The following is an 18,051-nucleotide window of genomic DNA, read 5'->3' as shown; positions in this document are numbered from 1 at the left end:
GTGCTCCAGAATATTTAGATTGGCACTTTTTTGTATTGGATGTTTATCTTTATTTTTGCACATTTTAGCAAATAAGCAATACTTTCACTTTTGTTGAAATGTTTACACTGTTGTTACAGAATATTTCGTTTTGCACTTTTTTGTATTGGATGTTTATCTTTATTTTTGCACATTTTAAAGCAAAATAAGCAATACTTTTACTTTTGAAATGCTTATACTATTGCAGAATATTAAGATTTGCACTGGATGTTTACTTTTATATTTGCACATTAAAAAGCAAATAAGCTACTTTTAATTTTGTTAAATGTTAAACGTTTTAAATGTTTACATTGTTACAGAATATTTTGTCATGTTGTTGTCAATGTTGACTGAGTGGCCATACTTCTTTTTTTTTTGTAAAGAAAAGCCATGCCTTTTGAAAAAACGGGCCTAGATTTATTTTTTCATCTTCATTTTAAATAAAAAAAATAATCGGTAAAAGGAAAAATAATCTATAGATTAATCGGGAAAAAAAATCTATAGATTAACTGATTAATCGAAAAAATAATCTATAGATTAATCGATAGAAAAATAATCGTTAGCTGCAGCCTTAGATATACCGTATATTGTCTATTATTTACGTACTGTTGGCTATAATAACTTTGGAAAACAGCTCAAATATCATACAAACGTTCCGCATTGCTTTAATTTGGAAAAAAAACGTGCACCTAAATCGCCTGTCAGAAGCGCGTCACAAGCTGGCCGCGCACCTAAACAAATTGACGCCCGCAAAAGTGATAAGAAAATGTTGAAGAGAAAGTTATTTTGAGCTAATTAATATATTTCTTGTTCAAGACAGAGTAAACTACCGTAAGTCTTTTGACATTACTGCCGACAATAACGTCTATCTTTACGCCGTGTGCGTCTTTGAACCTCCGTTTGGACATCACCGTGTGGTGTGTGCATTTGTCCCTGTGTGTGTGTGGTTTTCTCCAGACACTCCAGTTTCTTTCCATCCATCCATCCATTTTCTACCGCTTGTCCCTTACGGGGTCGCGGGGGGTGCTGAAGCCTATCTCAGCTGCACACGGGCGGAAGGCGGGGTACACCCTAGACAAGTCGCCACCGCCAAAATATGAACGCTAGCTTCATTGGAGACTGTAAGATGTCCAAATATATGAATGTTAGTGTGAATTATTGTCTATTTGTGCCCTGCGATTGGCCATGCTGATTTGATTTAGCTTGTCTATGAGCTAGTCCATTGTACGTTAGCATTAAGCTAGAGGCATTACAGCTCAACCTTAATCCTGCATAATGGTATCGATTTTTTCAGTTTATTCCATATTTTATAATTAATTTAACGTGATTCCTACATGTATGTAAACGTCATGTGTATGTATATTGTACTTTCTTTAGTGTGGTTAGTTTTACAGTGACTTCATTGTGAAGAATATCAACAAAACCCCTAGTTATTTTTTTCCAACTCTGACTCAAAGGACTGTTTACATATTTAGCAAACTGAATTGCAACATTAAAGTATAGCCTGAGTCACTTTTTACAATAAGCAGAAGCAATTAAAACGGCATTGAACAAAGTGAGCACAGTCTACTTTAACAAGTCAAATTCTTTGTGTTAAAGTTGACTGTGGTTGTGATTCTGATTATATAAGAACAAATGTTAATATTAATAGTATTAATGGTATTAATAATAACTACTCACACGAATATTTGTTTTTAAGTATACATAAAATATTTGTTTATCCTTTTTAAAGAAAACATATGCATCTTTGCAATTCAAAATGATCTCTTGCCATATATGTTGATGTCATATTGACCGCGCCCCCACCGCCACGTATATAGTGGCAATCAAGGAGAAACCCTTAATATTAAAAACAAACAAAAAAACAGTTCTCTGGGTTTTGTGGTGCAAACTAAATAATAAACATAATGCAGCTGAGATAGGCTCCAGCACCTCCCGCGACACCGGAAGGGACAAGCGGTAGGAAATGGATGGATGAATGTTAAATGAACACTTGGTGACAGTGTCAATCAAACCTGAGCACTGTTTTTTTTAATAGACAGCTATATTATAAGATATCATTAGATGTGTGCAGGTGAGCCTATGCATCCATCCATCCATGTTCTATCGCTTCTCCCTCTCGGGGATGCGAGTGTGCTGGGGCCTATCCCAGCTGCACTCGGGCAGAAGGCGGGATACACCCTGGACAAGTCGCCACCTCATTGCAGGGCCAACACAGATAGACAGACAACATTCACACACTAGGGTCAATTTAGTGTTGCCAATCAACCTATCCCCAGGTGCATGTCTTTGGAGGTGGGAGGAAGCCGGAGTACCCGCAGGGAACCCGCGCAGTCACGGGTTATAAGGCGCACTGTCGAGTTTTGAGAAAAAAAAAGGATTTTAAGTGCACCTTATAGTCTGGAAAATACGGTAATATTTAATAATATTTCCCACAAATAGAGTATAAATTGGTGAACATGTGAATTGTTCAGATCAATACTACAACTGCAACCAGTGTTTAATTAAATTAAAAAAAGTGTAACTTCAGGAAACAATCTAAAAATATATATAACGAGCCAGTCTTTTTAACGGTTCTTTGACAAGAACAGCTGTTCAAGATTTAGCTCCCTTTAGAGAGCAATGAATCTAGGGATGCAGCTATTTCATATTTCTGTAAGCAAATCATCTTTCAATTAGTGTAAATAGTCGAGTCATCAGATAAAACACACTTTATTGCATCAATGGGTATTTCAGGTAAAATAGTTTATATAAATAACAATTTGCTTGCTTGCCATTCCTTTCAGTCTTTTTTTCTAGTAAATGCACAAGATCAACATGAAAATGTACTTTTAAAGGCCTACTGAAACCCACTACTACCGACCACGCAGTCTGATAGTTTATATATCAATGATGAAATCTTAACATTGCAACACATGCCAATACGGCCGGGTTAGATTAGTAAAGTGCAATTTTAAATTTCCTGCGAAATATCTGGCTGAACACGTCTCGGTATGATGACGTTTGCGCGTGACGTCACGGATTGTAGCGGACATTTTGGGACACCATTGTGGCCAGCTATTAAGTCGTCTGTTTTCATCGCAAAATTACACAGTATTCTGGACATCTGTGTTGGTGAATCTTTTGCAATTTGTTTACTGAACAATGAAGACAGCAAAGAAGAAAGCTGTAGGTGGGAAGCGGTGTATTAGCAGCCGGCTGCAGCAACACAAACACGTAGAGAACTGGGACAACAGAGACTCTTACCAGGAGGACTTTGAGTTGGATACGCTGACGCGGTACCGTGAGTACGCATGAACTGCGGCTTCCAAACATTTGATCGCTTGCCCGTACGTGCGTGCCGCTATGTGCATGTCACGTACGTGACTTTGGGGAAATATATGTGCTGTATGAACTTTGGGGAGGTGAACGGTACTTTGGGCTGTGGGATTGAGTGTGTTGTGCGGGTGTTTGATTTGTATTGGCGGGTTATATGGACGGGAGGGGGGAGATGTTTGTTATGCGGGATTAATTTGTGGCATATTAAATATAAGCCTGGTTGTGTTGTGGCTAATAGAGTATATATATATGTCTTGTGTTTATTTACTGTTTTAGTCATTCCCAGCTGAATATCAGGTCCCACCCGCCTCTCACAGCATCTTCCCTATCTGAATCGCTTCCACTGCCCTCTAATCCTTCACTTTCACTTTCCTCATCCACAAATCTTTCATCTTCGCTCAAATTAATGGGGTAATCGTCGCTTTCTTGGTCCGAATCGCTCTCGCTGCTGGTGGCCATGATTGTAAACAATGTGCAGATGTGAGGAGCTCCACAACCTGTGACGTCACGCTACTTCCGGTACAGGTAAGGCTTTTTTATCAGCGACCAAAAGTTGCGAACTTTATTGTCGATGTTCTCTACTAAATCCTTTCAGCAAAAATATGGCAATATCGCGAAATGATCAAGTATGACACATAGAATGGACCTGCTATCCCGTTTAAATAAGAAAATCTCATTTCAGTAGGCCTTTAATTTGTATGCATTAATACAAAAAATCCTCAGCTTTTCGCTGCCACAAAGATCACAGCACTCTCACACCACCGCTCTCATGTTCGCTCTACTGCGTATTTAAAGTTCCGGGCACTCTGTTTTATAAATGTTTATTCGACTCAAACATTAATACACTCAAACAATTAATGAAAAAATGTGAATATAAATTGATCAAAGTATTTTTGTAATGAAACTAGGGCTGCAACAACTAATCGATTAAAATCGATTATAAAAATAGTTGGTGATTAATTTAGTCATCGATTCTTTGGATCTATGCTATGCGCATGTACTGCGGCTACGTCTCATGAGTTGGCAGTAAGCAGTAAGCCAGCCAATGATGTGTCATGTGCAGCTTACGTGACGACGCCGTCTCCTTTGCCTGGAAACATTCGAAAAATGGCGGAGGAAAACAGTACCGATAGTTCAGCGGAGAAACATCTTGAGGTTAATGCTTCAATGGAGAAAAGTGTACGACCTAAGTCGTCAAAAGTGTCGGAACACTTTACTTTAAAGACTTCAAAGAAGACCGTTTCCTGCAAAATGTGCAGCATAGACCTGGCATGGCACGGAAGTACAACATTGCTTCGGGAGCACCTGAAGAGGAAACATGTGGGAGCCATGGATGAAGGGAAGAACTCACGGTACGTACATTTTTAAGTCCATAGTCCGAGTATATTGATCCGTTGTGTCCGTCCGTCTTTGTGTGTTTTTAATCTTTTGTTAACGAGGAGATTTTTTTTTAAGGAAGCGCAGCAGAAACTGTTGTGTATTAACTTTCAGAGTGTTAGGAATGTTTTGGAGAGTGCGACGACTTCATTTTCTGTGTTGTTTTGAGTCGCAACAGGCATTTATGAGTTCAGCTTTTTTGTGAGTAACGTTAACGTTATCCCTTTGCTGCAACGCGGGGCTGATAATGTGTCTCCGGCAGATTTGACTCCGTTTTGAGAGAGAAAACGCACGGTTGCCAATTTTGAAATAAAAGTAACGGACAGAAATATCTCAGGTTCGTTTCATAATGGATCAATGTAGCCGGGCCCAATAAAGCCATATAAATCTATTTAGATTTGAGTGACGCTTTAGTGTAAATAAATAGAGATGTCCGATAATATCGGACTGCCGATATTATCGGCCGATAAATGCTTTAAAATGTGAGATCGGAAATTATCGGTATCGGTTTCCAAAAGTAAAACTTATGACTTTTTAAAACGCAGCAGTGCGGAGTGTTACACGGACGTAGGGAGAAGTACAGAGCGCCAATAAACCTTAAAGGCACTGCCTTTGCGTGCCGGTCCAATCACATAATATCTACGGCTTTTCACACACACAAGTGAATGCAATGCATACTTGGTCAACAGCCATACAGGTCACACTGAGGGTGTCCGTATAAACAACTTTAACACTGTTACAAATATGCGCTACACTGTGAACTCACACCTAACACAAATGACAAACACATTTCGGGAGAACATCCGCACCGTAACACCACATAAACACAACAGAACAAATACCCAGAACCCCTTGCAGCACTAACTCTTCCGGGATGCTACAATATACACCCCCCGCTACCCCCTACCCCCCCAACCTCAACCCCGCCCACTTCAACCTCCTCATGCTCTCTCAGGGAGAGCATGTCCTAAATTCCAAGCTGCTGTTTTGAGGTATGTTAAAAAAAAGAATGCACTTTGTGACTTCAATAATAAATATGGCAGTGCCATGTTGCCATTTTTTTCCATAACTTGAGTTGATTTATTTTGGAAAACCTTGTTACATTGTTTAATGCATCCAGCGGGGCATCACAACATAATTAGGCATAATAATGTGTTAATTCCACGACTGTATATATCGGTATCGGTTGATATGGGAATCTGTAATTAAGAGTAGGGATGATACTCGAAACCGGTTTTCCCGGTTGTTCGATAAGAAAATAACCGAGTCCTCGGACTCGAATCCCTTTTTGAGAACCGGTACCCGTTATCGAGACCACTATAGTAAAGAAAAGAGTTGGTTCTTTATTCGAATCCCTCGGAACGAATCCCGCCCTGACCAGAAATGCTCCGTGTGACATCACAATAAATCAGTCACGTAGCTCAGTCATTAGGCGCAGATAGCGAAAGCAGGAAAACAATGGACGGGAAAAAGCGCTCCAAGGTGTAATAAAGTTCAAAACAAAAGGTATAATCCAATGAATAACTTTACTGAGAGATTTGAGCAGGGTACAAACTCATGAAGAACACTTTTACGACCCACCGGAAACATAGCAACCAGGCTAGCAACGCACCTCCTTTACGGCAGCTGGCGCAACGTTCTTAAAGCAACCGCAGCACATACATATATATACAACACATCTCCCTTTTTTAACTTTTGTTTTTCACACCGTATATGTGTTGTCTGTCTAATTATAAATAATGCAGACGAGGCGTGTTGGCTGACTTCTTGACGTTTACTTTCACGGGTGACGACATGCAACAACACTTTTCGGGGCTACCGCGCATGCTCATCACTCCCGTTGCCTATATTCCCTAGCTCATAACATCTTTCCCCCTATAAAGAAATAATGTTAACTCAATAAAGTGTGTTTCTTTTTTTAGCTTTAACTTTTCATTTTTTAGCATTGTAACCACATTTGCAAACAACTTTTCTCTTCATAGAATTTTCTTTCTTTCTTTAAAGTGCAAAAATGTCAAAGCATCATAAACAGTTATGTCAAATAGCAGCAGAATTGCACTTTTTGGAGAGCTGTATTATTTTCAGTTTTGTGCTCAAGGGACTGATTTTATTTAACACTATATTATTATATATACACCTATAGTGATCACAGAGACAGGTTGTTTTTGTGTTACTGTATATATTTGTTTTTCTGAAAAATCCCACTTCATATACTTTGGGTAACAACAGTCAATGTTTATTTATTTTATTTTATTTTTTTAGGGGGGTAACAGTCAATATTTATTTATTTATTAGATTAAATTGTTTTGTTATATAATAAAAGTGAGCTTTTGTTAAACCAAATATTGTGTGTTTTTTTCCATGTACAACAACCTATCTGGACTCGATAAGAGAATCGATAAGGAATCGGTTCGATAAGAGGATTCGATAATAGACTCGAACTCGATAATTTCTTATCAAACATCATCCCTAATTAAGAGTTGGACAATATCGGAATATCGGATATCGGCAAAAAAGCCATTCTCGGACATCTCTATAACTAAACGTTATGAAGTTGCTGGAATATTTCATGCTATTATTCAGAGGCAGCCTAAAATGAATCCTTTATTATTCACAACAGAAACGTGTACAATATCTGATCCAGTTCAGATCTGATGAGTTACATTTCTGTGTTATTATTGGTATATTCTGCAACCCCAATGTCCATTTATTTAATTTAGCGGGTTTTTTTAATGTGGTGGCGTATTTGACTTTTACGTCAGAAATTATTAATTAAATCAACTAGGTATGTATTGAGTTACATGTAAATGATGCTACTATGTACGAGATGGCCCTTGGCAAAGGCCTAGTACCTGACTGCATCCTAGCCAGGGATACGGTGAAGACCTCAACGGCGGAGCAGGCGGAAGACGGTAGATTTAAGAACTACCACAACGGCTGCGATGGCGGAAGAAGGCTGCAGCAGAAAAGGGTCCCCAGTCGTTTTGAACTCCATGCCACTGGACCCTGACCCGATTCTGTCAAGGATCGTGTGGTGACTGTCTGTGCACCAGTCTCCCCACATTAAACAAAGTCACGCACAGGCATCCTCCATGGAGGATCGTCACACTTGTTCGAGTGACCGCCGATGATGATGCACATTCATAATATGGTTTTCTCTCATTTCAGAAAGAAACAACCCAGCATTAGCGACTTGGTACAAAGGAAGGTCTGCACACCACAGCAAGCAGCTGCATTGACTGATGCTATCCTGAATATGTTGCTAACTGACATGAGGCCACTATCAATGGTGGAGGATGAAGGTTTTAGACAAATGATTCACGTCCTCAACCCTGGTTACACTCTTCCCTCGAGGACCCATTTTACCAAACTGATGGAGAGGAAGTACGAGCAGGCATTCCAAGCAGTGTAGACTGACATAAAAGCCACCCAGAGCAAAATTGCTCTCACTACTGGCGTGTGGACAAGTGTAGCCACGGAAGCCTACCTTGGCAATACATGCCACTACATGGAACATGAAGTCAATCTGCCTTACGACCATGCCACTAGAGGAAAGACATTCAGCATCCAACATTGCAGAGTGGTTGGAATAGGTAGTAGCCAGGTTAGAAATTCCCCTAAGCAAAATTATTGCTATTGTGCATGACAATGGTGCACTTTATAAGAAAAAAACACTTGCCTTGTTTTATTTGGCAAGTTGAAAGAACAACTTGGGCAAGAAAGCATTTAGGTTTTCAGCAGCGAAGGCTTGGAATAACCTACAATCGAATATTAAACTTCAAACCCTTGTTACGTTGAATGAGTTTAAAGCTTCTGTGAAATTATTGCAGTCTACCTTGTCTGTATGCACATGTGTTATGTGAGCAAGTTTTAATGTCGTAAATGTGATGTTTTATGTATTTGTTTACTGTTTTTAATGTAACCTTGCTGCTGCCCTCTTGGCCAGGTCTCCCTTGGAAAAGAGATATTTGATCTCAATGGGATTTTACCTGGTTAAATAAAGGCTAATAAATAAACATGGTGCCAGTATGCTGTTTTTTTAAATAAAATACTGGCGCCCGATTGTAGCTGAGATAGGCTCCAGCGCCTCCTCCCGCGACCCCAAAGGGAATAAGCGGTAGAAAATGGATGGATGGATGGATGGATAGAAATGTAGTTTGTCTCTTTTATCCGATTATTAATCGATTAATCGAAGTAATAATCGACAGATTAATCGATTATCAAATTAGTTGTTAGTTGCAGCCCTAAATGCAGCTCATTAAGTATATTAAACATTAAACTGAGATTTATTTTAAATTTCACGTGCAGCCGAACTATTTCAAGTAGGAATGTAACAATAATTGGTATTAATGATAAAACGTGGTAATACTCCAGTCGGTTAGTAATGCAGTTTCAAATGTAAACGATCGTAAAACTGTTATTGATAGTAGAGATGTCCGATAATATCGGCCTGCCGATATTATCGGCCGATATATGCGTCAAAATGTAATATCGGAAATTATCGGTATCGTTTTTTTTTTTTATCGGTATCGTTTTTTTTTTTTATTAAATCAACATAAAAAACACAAGATACACTTACAATTAGTGCACCAACCCAAAAAACCTCCCTCCCCCATTTACACTCATTCACACAAAAGGGTTGTTTCTTTCTGTTATTAATATTCTGGTTCCTACATTATATATCAATATATATCAATACAGTCTGCAAGGGATACAGTCCGTAAGCACACATGATTGTGCGTGCTGCTGGTCCACTAATAGTACTAACCTTTAACAGTTAATTTTACTAATTTTCATTCATTACTAGTTTCTATGTAACTGTTTTTATATTGTTGTACTTTATTTTTTATTCAAGAAAATGTTTTTAATTTATTTATCTTATTTTACTATTTTTTTTTAAAAAGGACCTTATCTTCACCATACCTGGTTGTCCAAATTAGGCATAATAATGTGTTAATTCCACGACTGTATATATCGGTTGATATCGGTATCGGTTGATATCGGTATCGGTAATTAAAGAGTTGGACAATATCGGAATATCGGATATCGGCAAAAAGCCATTATCGGACATCCCTAATTGATAGTTTGATAAACTCGCAAACTAGTGATTCTACTAATTCGCTGGAGAAGAACGCTAGCACGCTGATCACTGGCAAGCAGTCGGCATCACTATTCGCTAGTTAACAAAGTGTTCAGTTAAAGCTAATCCACTAATTACTAGGTACACTCTATTGCCAAAAGTATTTGGCCACCTGCCTTTTACTCACATATGAACTTGAAGTGCCATCCCATGGAATTGTCCAAAATGTTTTGGTATCCTGGAGCATTCAAAGTTCCTTTCACTGGAACTAAGGGGCCAAGCCCAACTCTGAAAAACAACCCCACACCATAATTCCTCCTCCACTCATCACTCCAGAGAACGAGTCTCTACTGCTCTAGAGTCCAGTGGCGACATGCTTTACACCACTGCATCCGACGCTTTGCATTGGACTTGGTGATGTATGCAGCTGCTCGGCCATGGAAACAAAATCCATTAAGCTCTCTGCGTACTGTACGTGGGCTAATTGAAATGTCACAAGAAGTTTGGAGCTTTGTAGAAGCTGACTGTGCAGAAAGTCTTTGCACTATGCACTTTAGCATACGCTGACCCCTCTCTGTCAGTGTACGTGGCCTACCACTTGGTGGCTGACTTGCTGTTGTTCCCAAACTCTTCACTTTTCTTATAATAAAGTTGACTTCGGAATATTTCAAGACTGGATTTGTTGCACAGGTAGCATTCTATGACAGTTCCACGCTGGAAATCACTGAGAGTGGCCCATTCTTTCACAAATAGAAGTAGAAACAGTCTCCATGCCTAAGTGCTTGATTTTATACACCGGACCAGGTGATTAGGGCACCTGATACTCTACTTTGGATGGGTGGCCAAATACTTTTGGCAATATAGTGTATCTTAAATGTTAACAAGAATGCAAGACACATTAACATATTTCCCTATTACAAATGTCATACCCCAATCTACACTTGTATAAACACTAGGGGTGCAACGATTTGTCGACATTGTTGACACTTGACAGATACCGACAATACAATTTGTCACCGACAAATCAATTTGTCGACAAGTCGGTGACGTCATCACTCGTATTTTTCTGGACTAGAGCGAGTCAGCACGGCCACACGGACAACATTGCAGATGAAAACATGTAAAATGTGGAAACATTTCACTCTAATGTAGTTAAAGACATGAATATCTTGCTCATTTTGCGGAGAGACCTTTTTTATGACAGTATATCTGTAATACAACATCATTTAAAGTGTAGGCATGATGGCAGACATCTGGAAGATGCAATCTCAACTCGGTAAGATAGTTAAACTTAGACTTAGACTTAGACAAACTTTAATGATCCACAAGGGAAATTGTTCAAATTGTTGGCTTGTTACCTTGTGTGAGATGAAGTTGTGTCAAAAAAAAATAGATTTAACTATCTTTTTAGCCAAAGTTCAAAATTCATTCAAGTACTTTTTATTTGTCTGGAACTTCAGGTGTAAACATTGCAATGTGCAGTGCAATGAAGACAGGAACAATAACAAACCTCAATCACACACACCTGCAGACACACACATACGCGCGCACGCAAACAGTAGGCAGGCTCCATGGCGCCAATAACATAAAATAATAAATACACAAGCTATTAGATTGCAAAAATGTTCAAAATTAATCAAGACTATTAGATTACTAAAAATCCATCCATCCATCCATTTTCTACCGCTTGTCCCTGTCGGGGTCGCAGGGGTTGCTGGAGCCTATCCCAGCTGCTGCCAGGAATTGTTCAATAATAATATACGTCCGCGTGCAGCTTTTTAAACATATCACCAAAAAATGTTTTTTGTTTTTTTTTAGGAAATTAGATAGCTTTGGTATTTGTGGGTTTGTTTTATTTGCTGTTATTTTTACTGTTCTTTGTTTTCATTTTGTCAACACTGGGCCTGTATTAAAAGTTTAACAGTTATTTTGTAACAGACTAATGAGCAACGCAGTTGCAGGATAAACACATATTCCTGAATAAAATAGTCCTCTTTGTTAGTTAGCACAGGCCTAAACATATTCTAAGATGAGTTTAAAAGCAGATGGCTAAATTAGAGCCACTGAATAGGTTTATGCTTTATAATCCGATTAATCGACAAATGACTACGATAACCAATGACTAGTTGACTATCAAAATAGTCGTCAGTTGCAGCCCTAATAAACACTATGTTATCTGAGCAGCTACGCTATTCAATTGTGTACTTTGAACCTAAAAGCTGCGTAGACAGAGAGGTAGATATCAAGATATATACGCATATATACTATATATATATATATATTTATAAATATATAAATATGTATATATATATATATAAATATATATATATGTATATATATATATATATACTGTATATACATATTTATATATATATATATATATATATATAGATAGATAGATAGATAGATAGATAGATAGATAGATAGATAGATAGATAGATAGATAGATAGATAGATAGATAGATAGATAGATAGATAGATAGATAGATAGATAGATAGATAGATAGATAGATAGATATCTATATCTATATCTATATCTATATATATATATATATATATATATATATATATATATATATATATATATATATATATATATATATATATATATATATATATATAGATATAGATATAGATATAGATATAGATATATATATATGGTGGATAACTTAGTAAAAAGCTTTTTAGTGTATGTATAAGTACATTCTACAATACACATTCTACAATACAATAGTGATAATAATGATAATCGTGACCATTTTAGTCACAATAGCCGACCGACTTTGAAATTTTCACATGGTTACATTTCTAACTGCAAGCATGCATTTCTTATTCTGGTGTATGTCACCAATAAAGAGACTTGTAAATTAGCATATTATGTTCACTCAATATGTTGTAATTAATGTCGTTCAGTTACTGTTGAGCCACAAGCTGGAAAATAGCGAGCAGAAAAGCACAAGGAAAGGGGTACATTATGGAAACTTAATGTCCAAAGCCATGGCAAGTCGTTTTACCAACAAGACAAGACTATTTTATCTTCGATCGTCGTGAGACAACACAATGTTGCACACTTTGCAGCTGGCAGAGAGGTGGAGCTTTACTTCCTTGTTTACATTACGGTTGAGTGCGTAAAAACATAAAATGTAGATTGTTACACTAACTGCTTTAGTGAGAGGAAATAAAAACTCGGCAGAAAATAAAGACGATAAGCGGGAAGTCTAGAGTCATTTTTTTATCGGAGACTTGCACGTCATCAAAACATGTCAAGACACCTCTGCCTCTTCTCATACCAACCAAATATTTCCCGCTTCACAATAACAGCGTTAAATCCGGTTTAACTACCATAACAAGATGAAAAAATGGTCTTACATTACGATCATGCTTTGTCAAAGATGTTTTGTAATGTTATCTGTGATATTTATATCTAAATAAATGTTTTTTGGCAGATTGAAATAAAGTGTAAATTATTTTATAACCTCTTCTGATTGATAGTCCATAATTACAGAATGTTTAGCAGGCTAAATATTACACTTTAATAATAAATAAAGAAGGTAAAGAAGGGTAAAATGTTGTCATGCAGGGATATGAAAACCATTAACATGTACAACATGTACAGAATATCAGAAACATTTATTCAGGTATAAATACCACAAATTACATTAAAAACATATTTGACAATCAAACTATGACCGTAACAATCCATATTTTGTGTTATTAATGTGCAATGTGCAAAACTGGCATTCAAACATGGTGTAGCTCCTCTCCTCTGAATTCAAGTCCTCCTACAGCCGGAATACAAATTCTGTATTCCTACAAAATACAAGATCTGGCAAGACACCAACGCACTGCAAGTTGATTTTTTTAATGTCAGTAAATGCGTGTTTATGTCCATTTTGTGTTGAGCTGTTTAAAAAAAGCATAATGTTTAAAAACATTTAATTAAAGCAAACTAATTGTCCAGTCATTGTATTAAACTAAGGGTGTCAAACATACGGCCTGCGGGCTGAACTGGTTTTATCCGGCCCGCGGGATGAGTTTGCTAAGTATAAAAATGAGCCGAAATTTGTGAATGAAAGAAACTGCTGTTCTACATGTGTCCACTAGATGTCCCAATAGCAATTTTTTGTATCTTTGTAGATGATGCTACATATGTAAAAAAAAAACACACACAAAAAAACACATGATGTTAGTGCACCAGTCGAGGAAAATGAGCAAACTACATAAATAACTTTTTTTTTTTTATCTTGATAGATTGAAAATTAACACCAATGAGTTGACTGATGAACATCATCACATAATTTATTCAGAAAGTATAAATAACGACAAATAAAGATAGAATACTATTAACCGCAACATGTTAATTAAAAAACAACAACCCCAACAACATTATGATTTGTACATTGTCAGAACGTGCTTGTTCTATTTTTAAACAAAAAAAACAATCTGAAGTTGTCTTTATTTTTAAGTTATCGTGCCGTGATTTTAGCAGTCCGGCCCACTTGGGAGTAGATTTTTCTCCATGTGGCCCCCCATCTAAAATTAGTTTGACACCACTGTATTAAACACTTTAGGGAACACTTACGATTATGAAAAATTATCCATCCATCCATTTTCTACCGCTTATCTAGCTGCAATTAATTTGTCTCCAGTGTGTGTTGTCATGTGTATTTTAAAACGGTAGCTTCGAGGAAAATCTTTACCGCAGATTAAACTAGAAAAAGGTTTTCTCCCGTGTGTATTTTCATATGTTCTTTCAGCACACTTATGTGATGTTGCAATAGCAATTCTTGGTATCTTTGTAGATGATGCTACGTATGAAAAAATAAATAAACCATATGATGTTAGTGCACCAGTCGAGGAAAATGAGCAAACTAGGTTAATAATTTTATTTTTTATCTTGATAGATTGAAAATTAACACCAACGAGTTGACTGATGAACATCATCACATAATTTATTCAGAAAGTATAAATAACGACAAATAAAGATAGAATACCCCCGAGACCGGTAGAAAATGGACAGATGGATACTATTAACCGCAACATGTAAGTGTAAAAGGGCAGCAAGGTGGGACAGGGGTTAGTACGTGTCCCTCACAATACGAAGGTCCTGGGTTCGATCCTGCGCTCGGGATCTTTCTGTGTGGCGTTTGCATGTTCTCCCCGTGACAGCGTGGGTTACTCCCGCCTCCAAAAACATGCACCTGGTGATATGTTGATTGGCAACACTAAATGGTCCCTAGTGTGTGAACGTGAGTGTGAATGTTGTCTGTCTATCTGTGTTGGCCCTGCGATGAGGTGGCGACTTGTCCAGGGTGTACCCCGCCCGTGTGCAGCTGGGATAGGCTCCAGCACCCCCCGCGACCCCATAGGGGACAAGCGGTAGAAAATGGATGGATGGATGGGATGTAAGTGTAAAAAAAACAACAACATTATTAGAGATGTCCGATAATATCGGGCTGCCGATATTATCGGCCGATAAAAGCTTTAAAATGTAATATCGTAAATTATCTGTATCGGTTCGGAAATTATCGGTTTCAAAAAGTAAAATGTATGACTTTTTAAAACGCCGCTGTACTTAATGATACACGGACATACGGAGAAGTACAGAGCGCCAATAAACCTTAAAGGCACTGCCTTTGCGTGCCGGCCCAATCACATAATATCTACGGCTTTTCACACACACAAGTGAATGGATGCATACTTGGTCAACAGCCATACAGGTCACGCTGAGGGTAGCCGTATAAACAACTTTAACACTGTTACAAATATGTGCCACACTGTGAACCCACACCAAACAAGAATGACAAACACATTTCGGGAGAACATCCGCACCGTAACACAAATGAACAAATACCCAGAACCCCTTGCAGCACTAACTCTTCCGGGACGCTACAATATACAATATACACCCCCCTCTCAGGGAGAGCACGTCCCAAATTCCAAGCTGCTGTTTTGAGGCATGTTAAAAAAAAAATAATGCACTTTGTGACTTCAATAATAAATATGGCAGTGCCATCTATGGGCTGGACTTTCGCTGATATGTTGGATCCACTATGGACTGGACTTTCACAATATTATGTCAGACCCACTCGACATCCATTGCTTTCGGTCCCGGGGGGGGGGGGGTTATCCACATATGCGGTCCTCTCATAGTCATTCACATCGACGTCCCACTGGGGTGAGTTTTTCCTTGCCCTTATGTGGGCTCTGTACCGAGGATGTCGTTGTGGCTTGTGCAGCCCTTTGAGACACTTGTGATTTAGGGCTATACAAAAAATAAACATTGATTGATTGATGTTGGCATTTTTTTCCATAACTTGAGTTGATTTATTTTGGAAAAAATTGTTACGTTATTTAATGCATCCAGCAGGGGCATCACAACAAAATTAGGCATAATAATGTGTTGATTCCACGACTGTATATATCGGTATCGGAATCGGTAATTAAGAGATAAATGGGTTATACTTGTATAGCGCTTTTCTACCTTCAAGGTACTCAAAGCACTTTTGACAGTATTTCCACATTCACACACACACATTCACACACTGATGGTGGGAGCTGCCTGGCAAGGCGCTAACCAGCACCCATCAGGAGCAAGGGTGAAGTGTCTTGCCCAAGGACACAACAGACGTGACTAGGATGGTAGAAGGTGGGGATTGAACCCCAGTAACCAGCAACCATCCGATTGCTGGCACAGCCACTCTACCAACTTCGCCACGCTGTCCCCAGTTGGACAATATCGGAATATCGGCAAAAAAGCCATTATCGGACATCTCTAGATGTAAGTGTAAAAAAAACAACAACATTATGATTTGTACATTTTCAGAATGTGCTTGTTCTATTTTTAAACACACACAAAAAAAAACAATCTGAAGTTTTCTTTATTTTTAAGTTATCCTGCTGTGATTTTTACCAGTCCCGCTCACTTGGAAGTAGATTTTTCTCCATGTGGCCCCCTGATCTTTCATCACTTATTAACGATGAAAAATTGCATCTATCTGCAATTAATTTCGAAGGGACAAGCGGTAGAAAATGGACGTATAAATGAGGATGTAAGTGTAAAAAAACCAACAACATTATTAGAGCTGCCGATATTATCGGCCAATAAATGCTTTAAAAATGTAATATCGGAAATTATCGGTATCGGTTTTAATCGCGATTAAATATTTTGAATCGTTGCAATTTCGATACCGATAAATGTGTTGCTGTGCCCAGATACAGCAGAGGTTGCACAAATGGGAAGTTAAGCAGTCTGACAGGCCATTTTTGAAGAACTGGTCCATGTTTATGCGCCATTATTATTAGTATTATTATTATTATTATTATGCAAGTGTGTTCAAGCTATTTAAGGGCACGGCGAATAACGTGTTCACTGACAGAGACAACACATGAATGGCTCTGCGGGCAAGACACCCACCTTAACTTTCACACTGACACATTTAAGTCTTTCTTACGGCCGTGATGATATAAACTGTGTGAGTTAACGGCGACGTGGGTGTGCGTGTGTACACGCGTGGAACAAGCGAGTCAAGTTACTGCACGTCACGGCTTTGAGCAATGAGCGAGCAATAAGGGCGCTTATACACTCGGCCGAAAGCGGACTCGTCTTTTTTGAGAGACAGGAAAAAAGACGAGCGCCACGCCACGGCGCGAAACACCGAGCGAGAAACGTAACAACCCCCGCGGAGCACGTGAATATTCGGTCGCCGAATTCGCCTCTTACCGTTAAGTAGTTTTTCCAAGTCGCTTTTTTTTTTTTTTTTTTTTGAGATGCCGATCCTCTCTCCGCCTGCTGGCTAGCAGTTGTGTTAAGCTAGCATGAGCCACCAGCCGCGGGCCGCTTTCTGGTTTGGGGATTTTCAAAATAAGACAACCCGTCGACCCACCCGGTGACAGCGAGGCTTTCTGCGGGGACCACGCTTCCGGTGCGAGACGGTCCCGTCGTCCTGCTAGCTTGATGCACTTCTCGTCCACGACCTCATTCCAATATGGCACAAACGGCTACTGCGCATGCGCTCCCGCCTCTTTATATGCCTGGAGCCCGGCTAACATCACATCTCCGTACAACAATAAAATATCGCACAAGCACAATCCGCTTTTGGAAAGAAAATTTTAAAAAATGGTGTTTAAGGACGTAATTATCTATATAAATTGTTATAGTTAACCCGCGTGGAATATATGTAATTGCACATATATAAAATTATATATGTAACTAAAAAAAAAAATGGAAAAAAAATCTGCTTTCCACTCTGTAATTT

At 38.5% G+C, this 18,051-nt stretch overlaps 1 protein-coding gene across 2 annotated transcripts in view; it reads right to left on the bottom strand.

The window, feature by feature from the left end:
• Positions 1–17,786, bottom strand: part of sfmbt1 (Scm like with four mbt domains 1) — a 79,352-nt gene extending 61,566 nt beyond the window's left edge. Inside the window, exon 1 of one of the 2 annotated variants that reach the window (XM_062047188.1) lies at positions 17,680–17,786. The gene's annotated coding sequence lies outside the window, so the exon portion shown is untranslated. The other variant, XM_062047179.1, reaches the window with a different exon arrangement.
• Between the last annotated feature and the right edge of the window lie 265 nt (positions 17,787–18,051).

The sequence above is a fragment of the Entelurus aequoreus genome, linkage group LG01 (genome assembly GCF_033978785.1).
Source record: "Entelurus aequoreus isolate RoL-2023_Sb linkage group LG01, RoL_Eaeq_v1.1, whole genome shotgun sequence".
Lineage (NCBI taxonomy): Eukaryota > Metazoa > Chordata > Actinopteri > Syngnathiformes > Syngnathidae > Entelurus > Entelurus aequoreus.
This window is presented reverse-complemented; position numbering and strand designations above follow the sequence as displayed.